The sequence below is a fragment of the Castor canadensis genome, chromosome 16 (genome assembly GCF_047511655.1).
Source record: "Castor canadensis chromosome 16, mCasCan1.hap1v2, whole genome shotgun sequence".
NCBI classification, from domain to species: domain Eukaryota; kingdom Metazoa; phylum Chordata; class Mammalia; order Rodentia; family Castoridae; genus Castor; species Castor canadensis.
In genome coordinates this window covers 38174776-38192135 of record NC_133401.1, presented here as the reverse complement: position 1 = coordinate 38192135, position 17360 = coordinate 38174776, and the positions used below count along the sequence as shown (strand labels likewise).

Here is a 17360-nt window from a genome sequence, read left to right as displayed (position 1 = left end):
AAGGTGAAGCCACCGATCTGGTCACCTTGGTGGAATAACCCTTCCCCAAGTCTCAGAGGGGAGCAAGTCTCTGTGCTGTGTCTTTCCGCTCCTGTAAGAGGGCTCTGCTCATGTGGAAGGCAGGCCTCAGTCATAGGAAGGCCCAGAGTGACTGTACAGGAATTCTGAGGAGTGGTCCAGAGTCACAAATCCCACACACACTTCCTTGAAAGCTCAGCTGAGATGTGAGCATAAAAGAAGGTAGTGAGTTCAAGCAGGATATCCTCAGGGCCATCACCTCAAACAGGGTGCCTGACATGCACTGACTCACTTCCCCTCTCTGGGCCACAGATTTTTTTATTATTATCAGTTAAATGGAGATAATTCGTACCTCACAGGGCTTAGCAATTTGGACACAGCTTAGTGGTCAGAGGCCTGGCTCTTGGAATCACATAGGCTGCTGACTAGAAGAATGAGGTTATCTCATCACGTAGTACCTGGTTTTAGATGAGGGGACCATAGTACCAGCCCAGAAGGTACATGTTGGAGGTTTGTGGCATTCAGTGACAGAAGGTGACTCTAGCATATAGCAGGTGTTCAATTAATGCTAGCTCTTATGAGGACAAGGATGCTATTGACCCAAAAACAGAATCACAGTCTTAGCCATCAAATGGTCATGGAGATCAGAAAATTATTTTATTTTTTATTATTGTGCTGGGTGGGGGTACATTGGGGCATTTATAAAAATTCTTTCAACATATCAAATATGTCATACTTGAATTCATCCCTTCCACCATTCTCCTTTATTCTCCTTCCCCCTTCCTGGAACAGTGTCAACAGGTATCAGAATCTTATTTGAGAACATTTCCTTGTATTACCAAGGGGGGTGTGGAGGCCCAGAGAAGAAAAAGGCCCAACTGGAGGGAGATCATCACATGTTGGGGGCAGAGCCAAGATCGAAGCTTGTTTTTCTTCACTCAGGACTGTTGGTGCCCTTCTTCACCAGGGCACCAGGGCCTTTAAATTGAGAACACTCACAAGCCTCACTTTCTCCAGAGGAATCCTGGGAATTATCCCGAGATTATTATCCAGGGCAATAATGAAGGGCAATAATTCCCTCTAGAAAGTTCTGGAGGGAATTAATAGCAGCAACCGGGATGTACCAATGCCTTTCAGCAAGCTCTGTCCCATGAGTCAGGGTGACAGCTCAGTTGTGAAAGGCCATCCAGCCATATGAGAACCCATGTGCTTACATGTACAAGCATGTGACTCAGAGACATCTATCTTAAATAACAGCAATGGCCACTGTTTGGTGCTGACTCTATGCTGAGGACTGTGCCAAGTGTGGGTATCTCACTAATCCTCCTGGCAGGCCTGGGAGGTGGGTCCTCTATGACCCCAGCAAACTGAGGCACAGAGAGGCTAAGGAACTTTCTGAAGGCCCTGTTAGCTAATCCCTGGTGGAACTGGAACTTGAACCCAGGCAGTGTGGCCAGAGCCTGTGACTTTGCACACTGGCCTGCTGCTCCAGTTTCTCCTGCCTGCCTCACCCCCCTCGCTGACAACTCACCCTTGGCCTAGCACTTAGTTGGGGCTCACGAGTCAGCAGGCATTTTGAAACCCTACCATGTGCCAGGGGCTGAGCCTACTAGGATGCTAAGAGAGGTGAGACCAGGCTTGGGGGAGGCTTGGGCTTGGGCAGGTGGCCTTGACTGGGCAGAAACCAACCTGTCCACAATCTGCCTCCTCTTGGGAACTGGAGGTGCCAGGGTAGCCTCTTTGGAATGCTCAGCCAGGTGAGGGTGACTGGGGTCATATTCAGGGATTCTGATTCCTGTTCTGTGCTTGCTGGGCAACTTGGCCAGCCCCTGCCCCTACCAGACCTTGTTTCCCAATCAGCATAATGAGGCTGAGAGTGGAATCAAGGCCCTCCAAACTATTGCTGTTGTTAATTCCATGAGTCTTTGAGGGACTGAGTGGCTTATCTCAGCACAGAGGGTGAGAGGTGAAGCTAAAGCAGAGTCCCTAGGGCCCCAGGAGTGTGGTCTCTTCCACTTGTACTGGGCTCTGTACTTCTTCCACCCTCTGCTCTGTGGTCTGAGTCGCCTCGTGACAAATGGGATAAGATGGTTAAGCAGGCTGCTGGCACCGTGGTAGGAACCTCAGGAAGTACAGAGCTGAGAAGACTTCTAAGAAAGAGGGAGGTGGGAGGGACATATTTGTCCTGGCTGCAGGGACAAGAGGGCTAGAGGTCAGCCTGACTTCCTGCCCAGAGGCTGGCCCTTGCAAGAGTCCCGGCCTCCAGCCCAGCTTGGCTCAGCCCATGCATGAAATTGCTGAGGCCCTGCTGGTGGTTGTCTTTCTAGATCTTTCTCTGGGCCTGCCTTCTTGGCCTTCCCAGGAACATGGTCGAGGCGGGCCTGAGGAGAGATGACCAGGGCAGGGAGAAAGCCCCAGGTCCCTACACCAGTCAGGAGTGCTGACAGCACCATGGGCCTGCATTTTAGGTCAGCAGTCTTGGCTCAGCACCTTTTGTGGAGATGCTGGTTATTTTACCCAGCTGTGAATGGGAAATAATCACACTTCTATCTGCAGGTAGGCAAGGCCTCAACTTCCCTTAGCACCTGGCCTAGAGTGAGCACCCTCAGGACAGCAGTTCCTGTTCTTCCAGGTGGGGAACGGGTGCTGCTGCAGGCAGCCTGGGCTGGACCAGGGACTTCCTGTTGACTTCACCTTCCCAGAGTCTCACCTAAACCACAGGCATTACCTGAGCTACTTCTCGGTGCCTAGCAGGGAGACTCCGGAGACAAAGGCTTAGGGACAGTGTGGAGTGGGGGCTGAGCCCTTGAATACTGTGGGCTCCTGAAATAGGGGCCTGTGTGGCCAAGGTCCCTGAACCTGGCTTCAGTGTCATCACTGACACAATGCTCTGAGCACGGAGTGGCCTTTGTACTAGCTAATATAGCCCTTGGTGAGCCCTCTGCACCACTGCCTGGAGCTCTCTGAAACACCCAGAGGTGGGGGCTCTATCAGGGTGAGGTCACCAGGATGACTTGTCTCCATGACCATGACCTACTGGAGCGCCACAGCCAGCTGGCTAAGGAAGCCAGGACACTCACCCCCACCTCCATCCTGACCCCTCTAGTAACCCACAGCTTCTCAGTTATCCTGATCTACTAGGGTCCCAGGCCGCCAAGCCTGAAAGGGGCTCAGGGACTTTTAACGGGGTTTGGAGGGCTTAACCTGGCAGCTTAGCATCTGCAGGCTTCAGCTCCCCAACTGGCTCCTCTATTGACCTTTCTTTTCCAAGTCTATTTATGGGTGTCCAGTCCCTTGAATAGGTAAAAGAAAAGGGAAGTGATGTGTGGCTTCTTCAACAGCTGGCAAACCATTTTCAGTGTCATTAATTTTAAAAATGATACCTGCTTAGAGTTCACAGTGCCAAGGCTAGAGCATTAAAGCTGGTCCTGGAGGGCAGTAGTTCTCAGCCCCCACTGGACATCAGGACACTAGGGAGGATTTAGAAAAATCCCCAAGCCCAAGCCTCCACCAGGCTCGCTGCCTCAGAAGCTCTGGGAGTGGGACACAGGTGCAGGACTTCCTGAAGACCCCAGTGTGCAGCAGGGGCTGGAGCGATGCTCTGGGCTCCCTCCTTGGGGCTGGGATAGGAGCAGGGCTCCTGCACGTGCTCTGGGGGTGGAAGCCAATTTGGCCGGGAGACTGTGTTTCAACTTCACAGTGCTGCTTGATCTGGGAAATGGATGGTCAGGGACATAACTTTATTGTCATCATAATGTCACAGTCTCTCTTTCCTCTGGGGAAGATCACTGTGTCAGGCTAGGGTATGGGTGCACTTCACATTTCCCCTCTGTCAGTCAGAGAGCTGTGAATGAGAGACTGCAAGGTGCCATGGCCAGTGACCCAGGGATGGCCCCTGTGAAGAGCCTACCAGTGCCTCCTAGAGCAAGTCAGCCCCGGCCACACCTCTTCTGTCCATTTCTACAGAAGATTCTGGAAACACTCACCCTGTTTGGGAATGTAGAGTTTTGACAGTTGGGTAGCTTATGAATAATATACCGTGTGTGTCTGTATTTGTGTATCTGAGTGTGTGTCTATGTGTCTTTGTGTGTATGTTTGTGTCTGTGTTGGTGTGTGTGTCTCTATGTCTATGAGTATATGTTTGTGTGTCTGTGTTGGGGTGTGTGTTTGTGTGGGTCTGTCAGTTTATCTGTGTCTCAGAGCTGTGAGGTATATCTTGCTCACCTTGTATCCCTATTGTTCAAGCCACTATGGCCTGTGACAAGTGTCAACAAGTACCTGCCCAAAATCAGGGACTGATGGCTCACACCTGTAATCCTAGCTACTAAGGAGGCAGAGATCAGGAGGATCCAGTTTGAAGCCAGTCCACACAAATACTTCACAAGACCCTATCTTGAAAAACACCTAACACATAAAAGGACTGGTAGAGTGACTCAAGTGGTAGAGCACCTGCCTAGCAAGCCTGAGGCCCTGAATTCAAAGCCCAATACCACAAAAACAAAAGCCTGTTTTTATACACATACAAAAACATGACTGTAATCGAGGAACTGTGGGGAGGCATGAGGGAGGGGCTAGAGGGAAATGATGGACATTGCGTCTATGTATGAAGGTGTCACACTGAAAGCTTTTGAAAAAATTGTGGTGGACGTGGGGAAATAGAGGGGACCAATGTACAGTATATGCCTGTGTGAAACACTACAGTGTTACCCTTTCATACAATTAACATAGCAAATAAAAATGCATATTATAAACAATTAAACAAACCTGGCATCAGTGGTTTGAAGCCAGCCCAGGCAAATACTTCATAGGACCTTATCTCGAAAAACTCATCACAAAAAGAGGGCTGGTGGAGTGGCTCAAGCGGTAAAAGCGCCTGCCTAGCAAGTTCGAGGGCTTGAGTTCAAACCCTAGTGCCGCCGAGGGTGGGGTAGAGTTGGGTGGCAATTAAATAAGGAAACAAAACAACAACCCAAGAACCTGCCCAGCAAAGGACCTTGAGCAGCTGAGGTTTCTCAGGCCCTGCCTCAATGACCTCATGTAAGGTGTCCCTGCTGCTCCCATCCCAGCTGAGGAGCAGATTCAGAGGCCAAGGAAGCAAGGTGGTGGGGTGCCCTTTACTGCCCAGCAGCCTTCCCAGAGCAGACCCAGGGCCAGGCTTGTTTTGCCTGACTCCCCACAACCACTAGACTTGAGTGCTTCACCTCTCTGGAACTAAGGAATAAAATAGTGATCGTGACACTAATTAGTTGGCTTGCTGCTTACTATGAGGACTTTGCTCTGTGAACTCCTGTCCTCCTCACACTTCAAACAAAGCGAGTCTTATTATTCCGGTAATGGGTACCAGTCATCTGTGAGCCCATAGCCTCCAGGATCCAACCTTATTTGAGAAAAGGCCCAGTCCTTTCAATGGCCTGTGAGACCCTGATCATCATCACCTCCCTACATTCTGCTGCAGCCATACTGGCCTCCCCTACCTCTCTCCTTCCCTCCCTTCTCTCCTCTCTCTCATTAACCTATGTTTATCATTCAGACACATTGGATTGTCCAATCAAGGTTTCCATTGACCTAGCTCTTCTCTCTTCTTCTGTCCTCTCCAATCTTCTCTGACAGAGTAGATTCTCATTCACATGCAGTGGGGCTTGAACCTCTCCCCTCCTCCCCTCCCTTCCCCACCTCCCTTCTTTCTTTGAAATCAGTGCCTCACACTCATTTTACCACTTGAGCCATGCCCCCAGCCCTTTTCTTTCTTTTTTCTTTGTCTCACAAGAATGTAGATCTCAATCAAAGACCTCACTACTGAGATAAAATCCATCAGGGTCATTCTGTCTCTGCTTGGCTCTGACTGTCCAGTCATGGTTACTCATTAATGTCGCTACCCTTAAAGTCCCATATAGCCTGGACTTTGCTCTAGGACTCTGAGAATGGTGACTACACTAAAGCAGACAGCCCAATCCATAAACCAATCCTATGTAGTGGGCTTTGCTATATTATCATGACTGACGCACAGAGAGCCCTCTACGTCCAAAGAGGTGGCAACTCTCTCAGCCAATCCCAAGCTAGGAAGGCCTCCTGGGTTGGGTGTAAACTGAAACCCAAATTGAACCTTGAGCTCTTGCCCTCTGTGGCTCTGGCTCCCTGGTCCTAGCTTGGGCAGGGAACCCCACACTAAGTCTGTCTAAAGCCACAGGGACAGTGGGGGAAAACTTAGTAGCCATTGACAGAAAGAGCAATTTATGGCTTTGTTCTTTTCTTAAACTCCCAATCTCCCTTTGTATTTAATATCCTGTGAACTTTTATTCCCGAATCTTGACTAAACATCTTGAGCTTAACCTGTTGGCCTCAAAAAAATTGAGCAGTTGTAATCAACTGTGTACTTTTATTCAGAATTAACACAAACCCAGTCCACTCAACCCCATTCATGCAGCCACAGAAAATGATCTTAAGCCCAATAGCAGGAAAAACCCCAAGAAGAGGCCATCCCAGTGTTAAGAGCTGTTCCTGAGAGAGAGGGAAAGCAGATGCTCTCTAGCAGCTCGACATCTTGACACTGATGTGGACACACTGTCCCTGTAAGTTTTGGACAATAATTTTGATCACAATTATTTGATTTTTAAAATTAATTATCAGTATTGAGACATTAAAAAAAGTAAATTGAAGTTCTCTTACATTAAGTTCCATGAATATTGTAAATGTTCTCATGTTAGTTAATGGACAGAATTAATAAAATACTATATTACCATAAAAAACTGAAACTTGAGCTGAATATATGTATATATATGTATGTAATTATTATTATTATTATTTGGTACTGGGGCTTGAACTCAGGGCCTTCACCTTGAGCCACTCCACCAGCCCTTCTGTGTAATGGATTTCTTCGAGATAGGTTCTTGTGGACTATTTGCCAGGGGCTGGCTTCAAACTTCGATCCTCTTGATCTCTGCCTCCTGAGTAGTTAAGATTACAGGCGGAGCCACTGGACCCTGGTTAGAGTTGAATCTATTTTTAAAGAATGGATTTATTGTGATATATTTTAAATATTATATAATTCACCCTATTAAGGTATATAATTCAGCATTCCCACTCCAGCCCTAGGCAGCCACTATTCTACTTCCTGTCCCTCTGAATTTGTCTTTTCTGGACATTTCACAGAAGCGGAAGCTATGATATGTAGTCTCTTGGGTCTAGCTTCTTTCACTTAGAATAATGTCTCTGAGGATCATGCATAATGGTGCCATGTGTTGTTCCTTTTTATTGCTGAATAGTATTCCACTGTATGGATAGGTCAAATTCATCACTGGATGGGCATTTAGGATATTTTCTTTCTTTCTTTTGGAAGCACTGGGGTTTGAACTCAGGGCCTCACACTTGCTAGATAGGTACTCTTACCACTTGCCAGCCCTGTCTTTTCTTGTGTGATGCATTTTTTCGAGATAGGGTCTCATGAACTATTTACCCAGGCTGGCTCTGAACTGTGATCCTCCTGGTCTCTGCCTCCTGAGTAGATAGGATTACAGGCATGAGCCACCGGCACCTGGCTAGAATATTTTCGATTTGGAGCTATTATAAATAATGCTGCTATGAACACTGACTCACAAGTGTGTGTGTGGATGCACCTTCATTTCTCCTGGGTAGACACCTAAAAGTAGAGTGTCTGCGTCATGTGGGATTTTGTGTTTAACTTTTTGAGGGTTCTCCAAACTGTTTCAAAGAGGCTGCAGTATTTGAGGATTCTGTTTCTCTGCAACCTGGCTCACATTCGTCATTACGTGTTTTTTGATTATAGTCTTTATAATAGGTGTGAAGAGTAGGTCCTTGTGGCTTTCATCAGCATTTCCCTAATGACTAGTGATGAAGAGCACCTGTTCACGTGACTGTTAGCTGTGGGAATAGCTTCTTTGGAAAAATGTCTGTGCATGTCTTTTGCTCATTTTTTAAAACTATCTCTTGCATATTTGTTTACTAAAGAAAAAGCATATTACTGACATGCAGGTTAAAACGTAAGGTTACATGTATTTGTACTGTAGAAACACTGGAAATAAATCAACTAGCAAATCCAGTCCTCATGGTTCCTCGAGAGGAAGGAGAATTAAACTGTCTCTGGGATGTTTACTTTTTAAATTATTATGATTTTTTGACACAGAGTCTCTCTTTGTAGCCCAGGCTGGCCTGGAATTCACTATGTAGTCAAGGCCAGCTTTGAACTGGAGAACCTCCTGCCTCAGCCTGTCAGGTACTGGGATTACAGGTGTGTAGTTCTTTTGCTTAGGATTTTTTTTCCAGTATTAGAGCTTGAACTCAGGGCCTACACCTCAAGCCACTCCACCAGCACTTTTTTGTGATGGCTTTTTTTTGAGATAGGGTCTTGTGAACTATTTGCCCCAGCTGACTTCGAATGCGATCCTCCTGATCTCTGCCTCCTGAGTAGCTGGGATTACAGGCGTGAACACTATGTCTAGCTATTTTGCTGAGTTTTTGGTTGGAATTTTTTGCCTTCTTACTGAGTTGTAGAAATTCTCTGAAAATACTGGATACAAATCCTTTCTTGAATTTTGTTTTCTCAAATATTTTCTCCTAATTTGTTTCTTTTCTTAGTGGTGGATTTGTGAGGTATAATTGACAAATAAAATTAACACAAATATAAAAGAGTATATTGTGATTATTTGGTATATGTAGAAATTGTGAAGTAATGATTGTAATGAATGTAGATAATACACTCATTTAATGATGATTTTAAGTACAAAACCTTCTTTCTTTTTTACAAATCTTGTGTTTGTGTTGTACCTAAGAAATCTTTGCCTCGGCTGAAGTTTTGAAGCCTTATCCTACATGTGTTCTTGCAGAAGTTTCATTGTTTTAGCTCTGACATTTAAGTCAAGGACCCATTTCAAGTTATTTTTTGTGTAGGATGTGAGGTAAGGGTCTTAGTTCTTCCTTTTGCCTGCGATGGACAGCCAATTATTCGAACACTGTTTGTTAATCCGGTTATCCTTTTCCCTGGTGAACTGTCTTTGCACCTTTGTGAAAAATCAATTGGCCATGAATGTATATATAGGTTTATTTCTGGACTCTCGGTTCTGTTCCATTGATCCATGGTCAACTCTTTGCCAGGGGGCCAGGCTGCCTTGGCAACTGCAGCTGCATAGCAAGTTCTGAAATCAGGAAATGAAGGTCCCACAGCTTTGTTTTTCCATATAAATTTTAAGATGGTCTTGTCAAGTTCTACAAACAGTCTGTTGGAATTTTGATAGACAGGAATTGTGTTGAATCCAGAGGCCAATTTGGGGAGAATAGAATCTTATTTTTTTTATTTTTTTGCGGTACTGGGGTGTGAACTCAGGGCTTACACCTTAAGCATACCACCAGCCCTTTTCTGTGATGGGTTTTTTTTGAGATAGGGTCTCATGAACTATTTCCCCAGGGCTGGTTTTAAACTGTGATCCTCCTGATCGCTACCTCCTGAGTAGCTGGGATTATAGGCATGAGCCACTGGCACCCAGCCGAGAATAGACTCTTAACAGTATGAAGCCTTCCAACTTAACGACATGGAATACCACTCCCTTTATCCAGGAAAACTTTGTAATATTTAGTATAGAATCCTGCAGTTGCTGTGTTAAACTTATCCCTAAGTGCCTCACCATTTTGGATGCTATTATGAACGTTTTCTTGATTTCGCTTACTGTTGCTCACTGCCCAGCTATAGTGACAAAATTAATTTGTTTATTGGTCATGCAACCTGTGCCCTTGTGGTACCTATTAGTGCTAGAAGTATATTTCTTTTGGATTCTTCAGGACTTTGTACATACAGGATCCAAGAATTCTTGTTATTCAAGAGTAAAGATGCTTTGACTTCCTTTCTAGGCTGGGTGCTTCCTCCCTGCTTCTTGCCCCATGGGCTACTTCCTGCTCTGAGGTGTCTGTCTGGAATGTTCCCCTCCAGATAATCCGCTGCTCACTTCCTCACCCACTCAGTGTCTCCTTGAACGTCAGCTTCTCAGGAAGGCCTTCTTTCCTAGAACACTGGCTTGAAGTTGAAAACCACTCCACACCCCACTTCTGTGCACTGCACTCCCTAAGTCTTTTCTTGCTTTGTAGTTCTCATTTGGACTTTCTATACAAACAGCCAGCCCTCCATGTCTGTGGGTTCTGCTCTGTACATTCAATCAACTGCCAAACCAACATGGAAAATATTTGGGGAAAACTGCAGCCGTAACTGAACATGTACAGATTGCTTCTTGTCATTATTTGCTATACAGCACTGTAACAACTATTTACACAGAATTTACACTGTATCAGGAATAGAGGAGATCTAAAGTATACAGGAGAATTGATAGGCTGTCTGCACATACTACTTTACGTAAGGGACATGAGCATCCTTGGATTTTTGTGTCTGTTGGTGGTCCTGGAACCAGTCCCCACAGACACTGAGAGATGACTGCGTATGTATGACAAGTAATATATTCATTCTATACATTTTTGTCTATTATTTATAGTTACTCCTAATTATCTTTTCTTTCTTTCTTTTTTTGGCAGTACTGGGATTTGGACTCAGGACGCTGTGCTTGGTAAGCAAGTACTCCACCATTGGAGCCACTCCCCCAGTCCTCTCCTAGTTATCTTAGTGTTCATTTATTGTTCACTAATGATGTCCACACTAAAATGTTGACTCTAGACAGGGCTTAGAAACATGGTCTCTTTGTCTTCCCTCCCTCACCTGGATCTTGCCCCAGAACTGGGAGTGGGGTCCGGCAGGGGTGAGCTCAAAGCTCAGCCAGGAGTAGAGGATAGGGGACTGTGGCAAAGATGACATCCCTCAGAAGCACTCATCTCCCACCCTCCCCTTTTCTGTCTTCTACACCTGAGCTGATGCCAACTCCTGCCATTGCTCTCGCCTCCTGAGAGCTGAGGGAATTTCCTGTGTGTCTCTCTGCTTGCTGGACAATGACATTGAGGCTGGGGTGTGTGTTGCTTATCTCTTTTCTTTTTTGGTTCTGGGGATCGAACTCAGGGCCTTGCACATGCTAAACAGGTGTTCTACAACTGAGCTATAATACCAGTATACGACTTTTTTTGTGGTACTGGGATTTGAACTCAGGGCCTACACCTTTAGCCACTCCGCCAACCTTTTTTTTGTGATTTTTTTTTTTTTTTAGATAGGGTCTCATGAACTATTTGCCTGGGCTGGCTTTGAACCGAAACCTTCCTGATTTCTGCTTCTTGTGTAGCTAGGATTACAGGCGTGAGTCACCAGCGCCCGACTCCAGTCTACTACTTTAGCAAAAGAAATGACAGCAGTTTCCCAGGACTAGGCCATGCTAACGACTCTCGGAACTGAAAACCATTTAGGACAGGTTTACACAGTCTTGAATTTGGTACTGTTACCAGGTTGCTGAGGCCTTGGTTTCCTGTAAATGGGCACCTCCTTGTGAGGACAGTGTGAGGATTAATGAGCTGGCAGCTGAAAGAGACCCAGCCCACAGTGACCACTGGGTCACCTAAACAACCTCTGCTGTCTTACCCACAACTTCCATGTTTCCTGAGACCACCCTGAGGCCATGTGACTGGGCCCCACATTTTATTATGAACAATTTCAGACGTACAGAAATACCGAGATGATACCATCTATGCATACCCTTGTTTTCATTCCAGCTTTTTTGAGATATAATTGACAAATAAAAATAGTATACATGTTTTTTTTTTTTTTTCCCTTGGTACCTGAGTATGAACTCAGCCTCATGCTTGCTGGGCAGGTGCTCTACCTCGAGCCATACACACCCAGCCCTAAAATAGTATGTATGTAAGATGTACAACGAGCTGTTTTGGTATACCCATACATTATGAAATGGTTACTGAAATCAAGCTGCTTACCAGAACATCACCTCACATGGTGAGAACACACGATCCACTGTCGTATGGAATTTCACGTAACATCATTGCTATCTATTGTCGCTATGTGGCACATCAGAGCTCCTGAACTTGCCCATCTTGCATAACTGAAACTTTGTACCCTTGAACCAGAATCTCCCCACTTCCCCCACCTCCCAGCCCTGCCAGCAACCATTCTATTTTCTAGTTTTATAAACTCAGCCCTTTTTTATATTTTGAGCTCAGGGTTTCACGCTTGCTAGGCAGGCCCTCTATCACTTGAGCCACTCTGCCAGCCCTGTTTTGTGTTGGGCATTTGTTCAGATAGGGTCTTGTGAACTATTTGTCCTGGCTGGTTTCAAACCTTGATCTTCTTGCTCTCTGTCTCCTGAGCCACCAGCCATAGCTGGCTTTAGTTTTTATATAGTTGACTTTATTAAGCTTTTCTCTTATTGTTTCTGAATTTTGCATCTTAAATAGACTAAAAAAATTTCCATTTCTAGGGGTGAAGAGGAGGACGGAGAATGATGGAGGGGTAAATCTAATTAAGATACATTGTAAACACATATGTAAATATCACAATGGCATATTTTAATACCTGTAGGTCTACTCCCACTCACTGCCCTTTTTTTTTCATTTTCCTAGCTATTTTTGATTGTTTATTACTTCATATCAACTTCAAAATCAAGTTAAGTCAAGAAAAAGCCAAAATACAACAAATCAAGCTCCTTGGCATCGTCACGAGGACTGTGTTAAATCAATATATTTAGTGGGCCAAATAGACATGTTTGTGGTATTGAGTCATCCTTTGCAGGAACAAGGGCCAGCAAGGGACACCAACGCCTCTCAACATTCTCAGGTAGTGGCCCTGATTCTGCACGTCTTCCCTCATACCCATAGCACACACCTTCATGAACATGGGTGGGGGTCCAGGGTGTTCTCTCCTAAAGATATGCTGATGCCCTAAGCCCAGTACTTCAGAATGTGACATTACTTGGAAATAGGGACTTTATAGAGTTAATCAAGTTAAGATGAGGTCATTAGAGTGGTCTTTATCCAATACCAGTGGTGTCCTTATGGAGAGGGAAATTTGGACACAGACACTTGTACACAGACAGGCCCCATGTGAAGATGAAAGCAGAGGGCCAGTGTGGTGGCCATGCCTGTGACCCCAGCAGTTGGGAGGCGGAGGCAGGAGAATCACTAGATTGAGGCCATTCTGGGCTACAGAGTGACACCCTGTCTCAATAAAACCCCAAGAGCTGGGGTATAAGGCACTTGCCTAGCATAAGAAAGGCCCTGGGTTCAATTTCCAGAAGCACACACACACACACACACACACACACACACATGCACATACACACACAACACACACAAATAGAAAGAAAAAAAGGAAAGAAAGGAGAGATAGGTGACATCTATAAGCCAAGGAATGCCAGAGATGGCCAACAGACAAGCCATCAGAAAGTTGGTGAGGCACAGGGGACAACTGTTCCCTGAAGACTTCAGAAGCACTGAAGTCTGCCAACACCTTGATCTCAGTTTTCTGGCCTCCAGAAATGAGAGATGAGAAATTTCTGCTGTTTAACCTCTCAGTCCGTGGAACTTTTTATGATGGCCTTGTATATTAATATAGGACCCACAGGACCTGGGATGACCTCTGAGGCCAGAAGCAAGCACACAGGCATTTGGTGCCTTCTTGGCCTGAGCCCGAGCAGGTCCACCCAGCCATTTTTTGCCTGCCGTGGAGTTGGACCAGAGAAGCCATGAAAGCACCAGAATGCTGGAGATGTGACTTCACTCTCAGCTGTGGCCAAACCCATTGAGGTCACAGCCAGTGAATGAATCATCTGTCAGACGAGGCTCAGTGAGTCAGGGAGGCCAAGCAGAAAGTCCTAGTTTGGGCCATGACTCCTTTTCCCTTTCTTCTGGAGCCCAGAAGGAGCCCCCTACAAGTTATCATCCCAAGATATAAACAGTGAAATGGTGCAACACACCACGCTTGTGCCTCGCCCAGTGTGCTCTGGAGAGATAAGGACAAAGGACTTAGAAAGCAGAGGGACAGAGAATTTGATGTGTGCCTTGGACATGTTTGCTAACCTCTCTGGGCCTTGGTTCTCTCATCTCTTCACAGGGAGGAGGTACAGGTCCCTATCTCTCAGGGTTAGTGTCATGATCATCAGGTACTTTAAGTACTTGATGAAGAGCCAGGCTCACGGGCAGTACTCAATAGAAATTGTCAATAATTACTAATAAGAATTGTTCCCAAATAACTTACCCACAAAGGCAAAGCTGGGACACATAGTCTCTGAGTCTTCCTTTGGCTATGGTTCTACACACACTGTGAATAAATTTTCTTCTTCCTTTCTATAAGGAAGTAACTGGAATAGACAAAGTATGACCTCATTTGCTCCAGCCAACATTAATTACTAAGTGTTTTCTAATTATGAAAAGGAAATTGTATCTCAATTCATACTCTGTTTAAAAAACCAGAGGAGAGCTGTCATCTCTCCCTGAGGCAGGCGTCAGTTCCCCCAGCAGAGCGAGGGCTGGGGTGTGGCTTGGGACTATTGCTGGCAGACCATGTCCTTGGTTCAGGAAGAGGCCTGTGTGAGTCATGGAGGCCCCGCTGCTCCTGGCCTCCTTTTCACGTGTTTGTCCAACAAACGGTGCTTTGAGGTGTGTGCTGGGGACCAAGAAAGGCAAAAAGCCATTTCACTGCTCCCAGGCTAGAGGGAGACAGAAGTGATCACTGGTGAGGATTGCTTCCCACATTGAGTCTTTTGGGGTTATTGTTCCCAAGACAAATGAATCCCTCCCTCCTCGGTGGTCTTATGGACTATGACTGCTCCCACTTTATAGGGAGGAAGCTGAGGCCTCTAGGAGGAAGTGGTAGCAAAGGGAGACCCACCTCACAGTGGTATTTCCTCCAGACATCTGCATTCCATGGCAGCCTGTCTGTCTCCAGGCATCCTTTCTGGCTGGGCAAGGTCCCCCTTCCTGGTCCCCCAGTTTCCACCCTGGCACTAAGCACCTAAGCTCTACTTGCCTGTCAACAAGCCTGTTTCCTGTCAGGGTGGTTGTGGATTGAGTGAGTAAAGCCTTTCAATTCTTTTCCTTCCTAGGCCTTTTTACTTTATTTACTGGATCTAAGCCTTGTCACTAACTTATACACCATTAAGGGAGATAATGTCAATTAATCACTACATGTCCTACTTCTAAGTCACACTCCACTTGAGGCAGGCATCAGTGGCTCACACCTGTAATCCTGGCTATTCAGGAGGCAGAGATCAAGAGGATCAAAGTTCGGAGCCAGCCCAGGCAAATAGTTCACGAGACCCTACCTTGAAAATATCCAAAACAAACAAAAAAAAGGTTGATGTAGTGACTTAGTGGTACAGTGTCTAGCTAGCAAGTGTGAGGACCCGAGTTCAAGCCCCAGTGCCTTCAAAAAAAAAAAAGAGAGAGAAAGAGAAATGTTAAAAAATGAAAAATGTGTCTTCCACACAATAAAATAAATACATGATAAAAGCAAGTACTGCTTTCAAATGCATCCTCAGGAAGATTTTATAAATATTAAATAATAATGGAATTTTCTAAACACTTGCCCTTAGCCTTGCCATTGTTCTAAGGTGCCCATGAGCCCATGTCAGGGGCTGGGTAAGTATTACAGTCTTTGTTCCACCTAATTACCTTTTACCCTAGTTCAACAGCAGCCACAGACATATGCAAATAAACGGGTGTGGCTATGTGCCAATAAAACTTTATTTACAAACACTGATATTTGAATTTCTTATAACTTACATGTCACAAAACATGAGGATTCTTTTGCTATTTTCCCCCAACCATATAAAATGTGTTAGCTTGTGGCTTGTACAAAAAGAAGCAGGGGACTAGATTCGGCTTGTGGGCATTCCTCCCCAGTCTCTAATTCTTGTGATATTCATATCAGCCCAATCAGATCAATATTCTTCTTCTTTTTCCCAATGACGAATCAGTCTCAGAGAAATGAAGCAACTTGCCAGTGCCATGCAGCTGGTAAGCAGGCAAGCTGGTATTCTAACACACATCATCTAATTCTAACTTTTTTGTTTGCTTGCTTGTTTTGGGGCAATACTGGGGTTTGAACTCACAGCCTCATGTTTGCTAGGCAGGTGTGCTACCACTTAGCCACTCTGCTAGTCCTCTAACTTAGTTTTAGCAACAGGACTATGGCTCTAAATGTGGTTGCCTTTTTTGTCTTTTGCTCTTGGTTACAAAACTTACACATTTTAGTTGGAAACAATTCAAGCTGTACAGAGTTAAAGGGAAGAAAATGAAAGGAGCTCCTTCACTGCCAGATAAACACTGTCAAAGGTTTGAATGCATAGCTCACACCCTGCTGACTTGAGTTACAATGTTCTGAACACTGTGTGACTTGAACAAGTTGCCTAACCTCTCTGAATCCTTGTCTCTCAAATGAGGGGGCTGACCTAGATGACACAGCTCCGTAGGTCCTCCCAGGCCCTGATGGTGGAGATGTGATTGTAAAAATTGTGCAATAGCAACTGGCTGTGTCCTAATGCCTGGGTATAGAGGGCAAAGCCACCCCTTGCCAGCCCCTCGGGGTGGGCCCAAGTGGCTACTGAGTCTCCCTGTCTGTGGCTCAACACTGAACTACTGGAGTCTGAGTCAGAGGTGTGAGGACGCTCCAGACTCTGTTCAGGGCTGGGGCCAGAGACCTCTGCTGGGCACCCCAGGCTAGCTGGGAGCCAGAGGCCTCAGGCAGCACTGCTGAATAGGGCTTGCAGGGACCAATGCCCCAGCAGGCCAGGTAGGGTCTGGGTCTGAACCTGCATCTGATGGTTACCAGCTGTGTGACCTTGGGCCTGTCCCCTTTCTGAGCCTACTCCCTTGCCTGTGAATTAGAGACGACAACCACCTCCACGGTCATTGATGAGGTCATGAAATGACACCTGTAAGACACCTGGCAGCAAAAAGAGGCTTAGCAAGTGTCATTTCTACTTCTTCCCTTCTGCTACTTTTCAACAGTGCACTTAAAAACACTACTATGTCACAAATTGTGGACCTACTAAGTGCTGGGCACTGTGTGAAGAGGAGAAAAACAATCCTACCCTCAAGGTGACAAGTTTTCAGTCCAGGGGGAATAAGACAGGGATCTAAGTGACAGTCACACCCTCAGTCTATAGGGACAAAGCCCTCAGCCCAGGGGAGGCAGAAGCTTGGAGAAATCAAGTCCTTGCTGGCACAGCTCTTTCAAGGGGTCTGAAGGATGGGAAAAGGTCATTGAAGAACACAGGCTCTCCAAGTTTTCCTGAAACACACCAGAGAAATCAAGACGGCCAGGGGAGGCCCAGCATGGTGAGCTGTGGACATGGAAATGGGAGTCATAGGTGATTACTGAGTAAGAGCAGAGTTATACTTTGGATCTGGAGCATTCCCCCAAAGCCTCATGTGTCAAAGGCAATGCCAAAATGCAG

General features: G+C 45.9%; 1 long non-coding RNA gene across 1 annotated transcript in view; it reads left to right on the top strand.

The window, feature by feature from the left end:
* LOC141418161 (uncharacterized) overlaps positions 1-13874 on the top strand; it is a 45155-nt gene extending 31281 nt beyond the window's left edge. The window contains exons 3-4 of the long non-coding RNA XR_012442870.1: positions 10549-10580; positions 12526-13874. This is a non-coding gene — a long non-coding RNA (uncharacterized lncRNA). The remainder of the gene's footprint in view (positions 1-10548; positions 10581-12525) is intronic.
* The last annotated feature ends 3486 nt before the right edge of the window (positions 13875-17360 follow it).